Source organism: Mus musculus, chromosome 18 (genome assembly GCF_000001635.26).
Source record: "Mus musculus strain C57BL/6J chromosome 18, GRCm38.p6 C57BL/6J".
Classification (NCBI taxonomy): Eukaryota; Metazoa; Chordata; class Mammalia; order Rodentia; family Muridae; genus Mus; species Mus musculus.
Genome location: NC_000084.6, coordinates 23,669,165 through 23,677,265, shown reverse-complemented (window position 1 = coordinate 23,677,265; position 8,101 = coordinate 23,669,165).

Genomic DNA, 8,101 nt, shown 5'->3' with positions numbered 1-8,101 from the left:
TCTTGGTGTGTGCCTCTGGAACCTTAGGATTTGTCTGGTTGCTAGGGAAACCAAGAGTATGATTAGAAAGCTGGAATTTTTAGCATCGTCTTTTAACCTACAGGAGGGTGAGGGGTGAAGATTGAGCAGATGGACAATATAATCAAATTAATCACCCTTATATAACTTAAGCCTCTATAAGACCCCAGAAGGTTGTGTTTTGATGAGCTGATGGTAATGAACATACAGATTCCTGGAGGGTGGTGACCGCAGACAGGAAAGGAGTAAGTGATCTCTTCCCAAACGCCTTACCTGCTGGTATTTGGGTATTCATTTGTATCTTTTGTTTACAATAATTGGGAAGTCTAAAGGGGGGCATGGGAATTCCCAATGTACAGTCAGCTGACCCAAATCATAGATTAGGTGACAAAATCATTGCTTATGATTGACATCTGAATTGGAGGCTACCGTTTAATTAGGCCTCCAACCTTTAGGTCTGATGCTAGCTTTAGGCATGAGATGAAATGACAGGACTCATGAGTGATTGGAATGTAATCATGAGTGACCTGTTGTGAAGTCTTCTTGTGTCTGGTGATGGATACTGTTGAGCACAGAAGGGGAGGACAGGTTTTGTGTCTGAGAAATGAAGACAGAAAGTGTGAATCAAAGCAGCTGTGTGGAGCAAGTGCTCAGCTCGAAGCCACCAGCATGAGTGGAATAGGAGCAGGCCTGGAGTCACCGCTGAGAGCCAAGGTCATGGCTCCAGGCCTTTCCTTACAGAAATCTCAAGAGCTCTTAACTTACCTTCAATGGGTCTCCTCTTTGGTGTGTGTGTGTGTGTGTGTGTGTGTGTGTGTGTGTGTGTATCCGTATGTCTTTGTTCGTGTCTCTGTGTGTGTCTGTGTGGTATGTGCTTTGTGTGTGTGATGTGTCTCTGTGTATGTCAGTGTGTTTTTTCCTGTGTCTGAATGTCTTTGTGTGTGTGTCTGTATGTCTTTGTGTGTGTGTGTGTGTGTGTGTGTGTGTGTCTGTGTGTGTGTGTGTGTGTCTGTGAGTGTTTCCCAGTGGGAATATTCTTCTGGATTCACACGGCAGAAAGCACTCAGACTGCAGCAAACTAAACCCAGATTTGCTCTGCTATCCCCACTCCTACTCCTGGCAGCATGATGATCCTATGCATCAGAAGAGCAGAGCTGGAACTGTGCATATGCACATCCAGCTGTTAGCTGAACTGAAAGTCAAATTGTGATCAAAGGGATGCTTTCTGCAGCAGACGAAGCTCTTGGGAAACTGGCAGAAGCAATAGTCTGTGCCAGGCAGACTACAAAGAGCTGGGTCAGGTAGCTGGAGAGATTTTGAAGCCTGGATTGCTGCTTTGCTGGGGGCTCTGTCTAGGGACAGAAATGTAATCAAAAGATCACAGTCTTAATCCGATTAACCCTTCTCTAATGGCTACAGCAAAGGAAGCTTTCTTTTGTTTGATTTAACTAAGGGGGACCCCCCACACACACCTTTATTAGCTTCTCCAAATTCTTAGGGTTAAAGTTCATGAAGCACAGAATTTGGTAGAATATTGCAGAGCTGTACACAGGCACACTTCAAAGATTTGTAGTGACAGGTTGTGCTTCTTGGTGGAGCCTAACCAGGGAGGAGGGCCTTCTGAAGGCAATTTCCAAGGGAAAAAGCAAGGTAATATGAATGCACTGGAGGTGCAAGGATTAGATAGATAGAAGTCAAGAACATTAGTAATTTTCTTTAAATTAAAAAAAAAGTCTCATCTTCCCCCTCTTCCTTTGTTTTGAAAACTATTTACCACTATGTTTACTTAAAAGTTGGGAGGCTCTGAGAAAAAGGTTTTTTATACATGGCTCTAATTTTCCTCTCTGATATTACAATTAGTAAAAAAAAAAAAAAAAATTAAAAAAGAAAGCATGAAGTCAGCCAAACCAACTTTGCAAAAGGCACACCACATCTTTCTGAGGTGGAGTAGAGAGGAAGGAAGTACGGGAGCATGAGAATGGGAAGCGACTCCCGACTCTGGAGTCTTGCTGAAGCCTCAAGAGCCCTGGCACAGTTAGCAACGTTTTCTGTGAAGGTTGCCAGCATGCAGGCCGCATGCCTTTTAAATGTGGAACAGCAGCGAGCCTCACTTAAATCCTGAGCACATTAACCTCAACCATGACTTTTCTCCTTTTTAGATGTAAGCCTGTGATTTCTTCCGAGGCTCTCATAGGCAGGGCTCTAACTGTGTTTGATAGTAAAAGACAGGTCTAACTCCCTTGTGCAACTCTTGTGACGCCCTCCCCATCACCAGTGTTGCTTTATTGTGTTGTAATGCTATCCAAGGACACCAGGAGCCACCTTAGGCTCACTTACCAAAGAAGCCAATTCCTTTGAGATGTAATTTCAAAGGCCTCCAGAACCATTCAAGTGGCAACTTTGATGACATAAGTGTGACTCACTCTCTCTCTAGAAGCATGTCTCTACATTTGGATGTTTTCAACCTGACACAAATCTAGAGTCATCCGGGAGAAAGGCCACTGAGCAAGATATGTGTGTCTTGATTACCTTGGTTGATGTGAGACAATTTGCCTACTATGGGCAGAACCATTCCCTGAGCTGGGTCCTGGGCTGTGCAAAGGTTGAGAAAGCCTTGAGTAGCGAGCCTGTGTTCATTGCTCTCATTTTCTGAATGTAGCTTTGGTGTAGCCATCTGCTTCAAGCCATGGCAGCCTGTGCCTTCAACTGCAAACTAAAATATACCTTCTCTTGTTTAAGTTGCTGTCCTTAGAGTGTTTTATCACAGCACCAGGAAGAGGAATTAAAATTTGTACTATCTTTTCCCTAAGTACCTCTCTCCTTAATGCCTGTACTCAAAGTAGTATTAAAACTTATTCTTTACCTTTCTTTTCTGTCTCTCTGTGTGCTAAGTCTCTCTCTCTCTCTCTCTCTCTCTCTCTCTCTCTCTCTCTCCTTTGTGTATGTATGTATGTATGTATGTATGTATGTATGTATGTATGCATGCATGCATGCATGTGTGTGAGCAGCTGTGGAGTCCTGGTGTTGATGCTTGAAGTCTTCTTCAGTTGTTTTTCTACTTTATTTATTGAGCAGGTCCTCTCAAGCCAATCTAGAGCTAGCTAATAGTAATTGTCTCCCAGCAAGCTTGCGTTGGGGGTCCCCTGTCTTTACTTTCAGAGACAAGCTGGCTGCCCCTTCTCTCTTGACGTTTACATGAGTTTTGGGGGATCCTAACTCTAGTCTTCACGCTTGAAGCAACTTCATACTGCAAGCAACTTCAACCCCCTGGCCACCTCTCTGGCTCTGTAAACCACCTTCCTAAGGAACTCAAACTTCTTTGTGCTAAGTTTTCTGGAAATCTTTTCTCAGGTCTCAGAGCACAGCTGATCTACAGGGTCCCAGCTTATGCTGTGCTGTCTGGGTTTGGCATTTTCTTTTATTCAGAAAATACTGAGTGAAGAACAGCAACGAGAAAACTTTTTACATGTTGTGTTAGTTGCCTTTCTTATTGCTTGGTAAAATACCAAACAAAAAGCACCTTAAGTGAGGTAGGGTTTATTCTGGCTCAGTTTGTTGGTCAGAAGTCATAGCAGAAGGAATGTGACCACATTCAGTTTGCGGTGGATGCAGAGACAGGAATACAGATGTTCTGCTTGATTCTTCCTTCTATTCACCCTGAATTCCCAGCCCACATGGTGATGCCTCTCACACTCAGGGTGGGTCATGCCACCCCAGTCAAACCTCTCTAGGAACACCCATAGGTGTGTCTCATGTAGAATGCAGCTTCTTTTTAACCCAGTGTGATTCAGCTGCAAAGTTTTCCCAACGTTTGTGCAATGAATCCCTGTGTCATGGATGCTGTACACAGTGATAGAGTCATCTAGTTGGCCATCAAGATTGATTGTTACAACTGTGCACAGAAGAATCTGGCTGTTGTTGGAGCTTCTGCTCCATTGTTCACGCTGCTCTTGTAGAAAGACACTTACCTGCACTCCACCACACAGTCAGTCACACTCTGCTCATCTCAAGAACAGCATATTGGCAGAGAGTGCAAACCTTATACTGTTAGCTCCTATTTTCTATCCCTTTCTATGAACGCCATCCTGGATATTATGAACTTCTGATGGGGAATGAGCCCCTTACCAAGCCCTTCATTTAAGGACAAAGAAACTGAATTAAATTTGACTCATGCACAATGCAGTTTTTTTTAATTAATTTACTATAATGAGACTGCCAAAAAAATCTTCCCATTTGAGAATTGAATTCTGTTCTGTCACAACAGATGTTGAAGTGGTAGTAGAACAACTATCTCTTCTTCAGAGTAAAATGTAAATAAAAATTGGTCCACCGGAAGGGGAAAAATATGTATGTCCCATTGAAACTATGTGAGCTACCATATTCAACCCTTTCAACATATACAAGAAGTGGGATGTAGTGGAATTCCCTTGGCTTTGATTGTTGCCTGTTATTTGACCAGATTTATCAAGGATGATGTCAGAGCTGAATGTATAATCAAGAGAGGAAAATTATTATTATTCCTAAAGTAATTAAGTAGATAAATCTGTTAGAAGATGTGTGGGTAGGAGGGTGACTGAATAAGTGAATGAATGGAAACACAGTGGGAATGACTTCTTTGGATAATTCTCGCAGTGACCCAGCCATGATGCTATGACTAAGGAGCTATAGTTTCTTAGAAAATGGCTCATTGTACTTGAAGAATAAATGGCTTCTTTCTTAAGCCTCAACAAGACAACACAGTATCATGTCCTGAACCACCAGGTGGTTTCTGAACACTGTGTCATTTATATTTCCACCTCATAAGGCATGTTCCACTCAAACGAGGGATAGATCCACAGAAGGGATACTGGAAATCATATTTTCATATCCAATATTATTTACATGACCCCCCATTAAATCATCTAACATTCTCAGTTTTTTCAGATATAAAACAGACATGAGAATAATCTCTTGTCAGGATAGTTTTGAAGATGAAGGCTGACAGCAGCTGTGTTGTGGACTGCAGAGCTGTAGAAGTAGGAAGAGTTATCAGGTACTGGTGACCGTCACTTTCTTTTTCCCCATGTCTTTTTCTTTTCTTTTTCTAGACAAGGTCTCACAGGTAGCCCCAGCTGGGCCAGGCTGACCTTGGACTCCCAGACATTGCCTATTTCTGCCTCTTGATCATTGTGATTAAAGGCATGAACCACCATGCCTGGGTCATTATTTTCTTTATATATACAATGTCAGTGTGGCATGGGTTTAGTGTGATGTTCATTAGCTTTTGTTTTTTAAAGACTTATTTTTATTACCTTTAAATTGTGTGTGTGTGTGTGTGTGTGTGTGTGTGTGTGTGTACATGACTGCAGGTGTTGGATCTCTGGTGTGGGAGTTTTAGGAAGTTGTTAGCTCCCTGGAGTGGGTGCTAGACATAAAATTCTGGTTCTTTTCAAGAGGATCCTCATGTGTTTTTAACCTCTGAGCTATCTCTCCAGCAGGTTTTTATTATCACAGATATTAAGTGATCAAAATAAAGTAATGTAGCAAACTTGACCCTCTCACATCAGTCAAAAAGAAAATGCCCCATAGGCATGCTCGTGGCCAATCTGTTAGAAATTATTCCTCAACTGAGGTCCCCCTTTCCCACATGTCAAGTTGTCAAGCATGATTAGCCATCACAGTGACAAAGAGGACCACCCATCATCTTGTATGAGAGACTCATTGTCTATTCTAAGATTCTCATGTGTGTACATGCTATGGATACTCAGAAATACTCATCTATTTAACTGTGGATTGGATGAAGAGTAAAGTGCCCATGGCTTCCATTTAGTCAATTATTATATTATATATTATATGATATACTATTATAATGAAGTCAATTATTTATACTATGGAGTTGCAAGGAACCAAAACAATATACACCAATTAAAAGTGAAAATGACTCTTCAAAATGAGTCAATGAAGTAGAAAAATCCACAGCGCCCTCCAACAGAGACCACGATGAGGCTACCACTTTCTGCTCCAGCAGAAACCACCAAGAACATACCTCATCAAACTACCTGGGCTTGGTCTGCAAAATCCAAGTTTCATTTAGCACAGCTATTTAGTATGAGTAAACAAATGCTTCTGTAGCAGGAGGCCAGGAGGGAGGTGATGGCTGGCTTTCAAACCAAAGAGGACACTAGTTCCATGTGTTCAATGATGTCTGTTGGGTTGTGGAAATGGAGGCTCAGCCCAGGGTCACAGGGATCTGGCTCAGAAACACTAGGACTATTGTCTTCAGAGGCAACAAAGAGGTTTGTTGAAAAACTAAGCTTTAATATGAAGCCAAAAATCTGTGCTTGTCATCTTGTGTTTGTTTGGCATTCAAGTGTGGCAGTCATTTTCTGTACTTGGTGTTGTTTACATTTAGAGGAAGGTCCACGGCTATGAAATAGGGAATAGCTTTCAATACATCACTCCTAGAAAAAAAAAACAAGAAGAAACCAGAAACCAAAACAACACCACCTCTAAACTTTCTCCTCATGTGTCCTGTGACTTCTCATCTGAATCTTTGAGCCTGGGAAAATAGTGTCCAATGGTAGTAGCTTTGAAGGTTTCTTGACTCAGGAGCCTGCTAACCGTCTGGACAGTTCATCTATAAATAGATACATATTTGAATTTGCCTGGAAGAAGGGGGTAACATTCCCTTGCTATGGAATCACAGCTTTCTGCGCTTTTGCATTTTTGGTTGTGAGGGTATTTCTTGTCAAATTTTGTGTATTATATGTGTGTATTACATGGTGCGTGTGTGTGCGTGTGTGTGTGTGTGTGTGTGTGTGTGTGTGTGTGTGTGTGTATTGTGCATGTGCATGTGGTCATATGGAATTTGTCTCTTCAACTTGGTAGTATCTACATAGGCCTTGGGGAGAGGAACTGTTGTGGTCATGTCAGCTTTATTCTAATTGCTTGATGCATAAAATTGAGAGAGCTGGTGATAATGCCATTAAACCTGCAAGTGGGCAAGATTTATTACAGAGCAGAGCAGGCTCACTGAGATGCTCAATACACATGACTTCTGTCTTAGGGCTTCTATTGCTATGATGAGACACCATGACCAAAAAGCAAGCTGGGGAGGAAAGCATTTACTCAGCTTATTCTTCCATATTGTGGTTCATCACCAAAGGGAGTCAGGACAAAAGGCAAGCAGGGGAGGACAATGAAAGCAGGAGCTGATGCAGAGGCCTTGGAGGGTGCTGCTTACTGGTTTGCTTCCCCTGACTTGCTCAGCCTGCTTTCTTATGAACCTAGGACCACCAGCCCAGGAATGGCACCACCACATTGGGCTGAGCCCTCCCACACTGATCACTAATTGAGAAAATGCCGCATAGCTGGATCTCATGAAGTCATTTTCTCAACTGAGGCTCCTTCCTCTCTGATGACTCTAGCTTTTTTCAAGTTGACACAAAACCAGCCAGTACAACGTCTTAAAAGATGAGAGGAAATTATCACAGTATGTTACTGAATGTAAAAATTAATTAAGATAGACTACTGAAACTGAATGGCATATTATATTTCTGCAAAATTCTTTTCATTTGCATGATAAATTACTGTATGACTCTATTTCTGTCTTGCTTCATCCACTTACCTGATCATCATAGCTAAATAACTTTAACAACTTTCATACTCTCAATGGGAGTTTTGTTGAAGCTAAGAAGTTAAGTGGCTGGCCAAGTGTCAAAATAGTCTTACATTGGTCTGGGTTCCTGGTACTAGGCTATTTTTCATGGTGTCATGTGACTTTATGAAATGTCATACAACTAACGCTAAATGATTCCTTTGTTGTAACACAATGAGATGATCACACAGTGTACCTCTGTTCTTTAATGCCACCCACATCTAACATTACAATAATTACATTTTTATTTATTAAAATTGTCCTTAGACATGCTCTCACATGCATATGTAGTACATATTGATCAATGCCCATCCCCATCTCTATGACCTCTACTTCTCTCAAATCTTTTTTTCACAGTCCTATCTCTTTTCATTTTGTGACCCATGGAGACCAACCAAGGCCATCTGTGTGATGTTTGGTGTTGTTCCTCGGAGCCGATTGAGATCA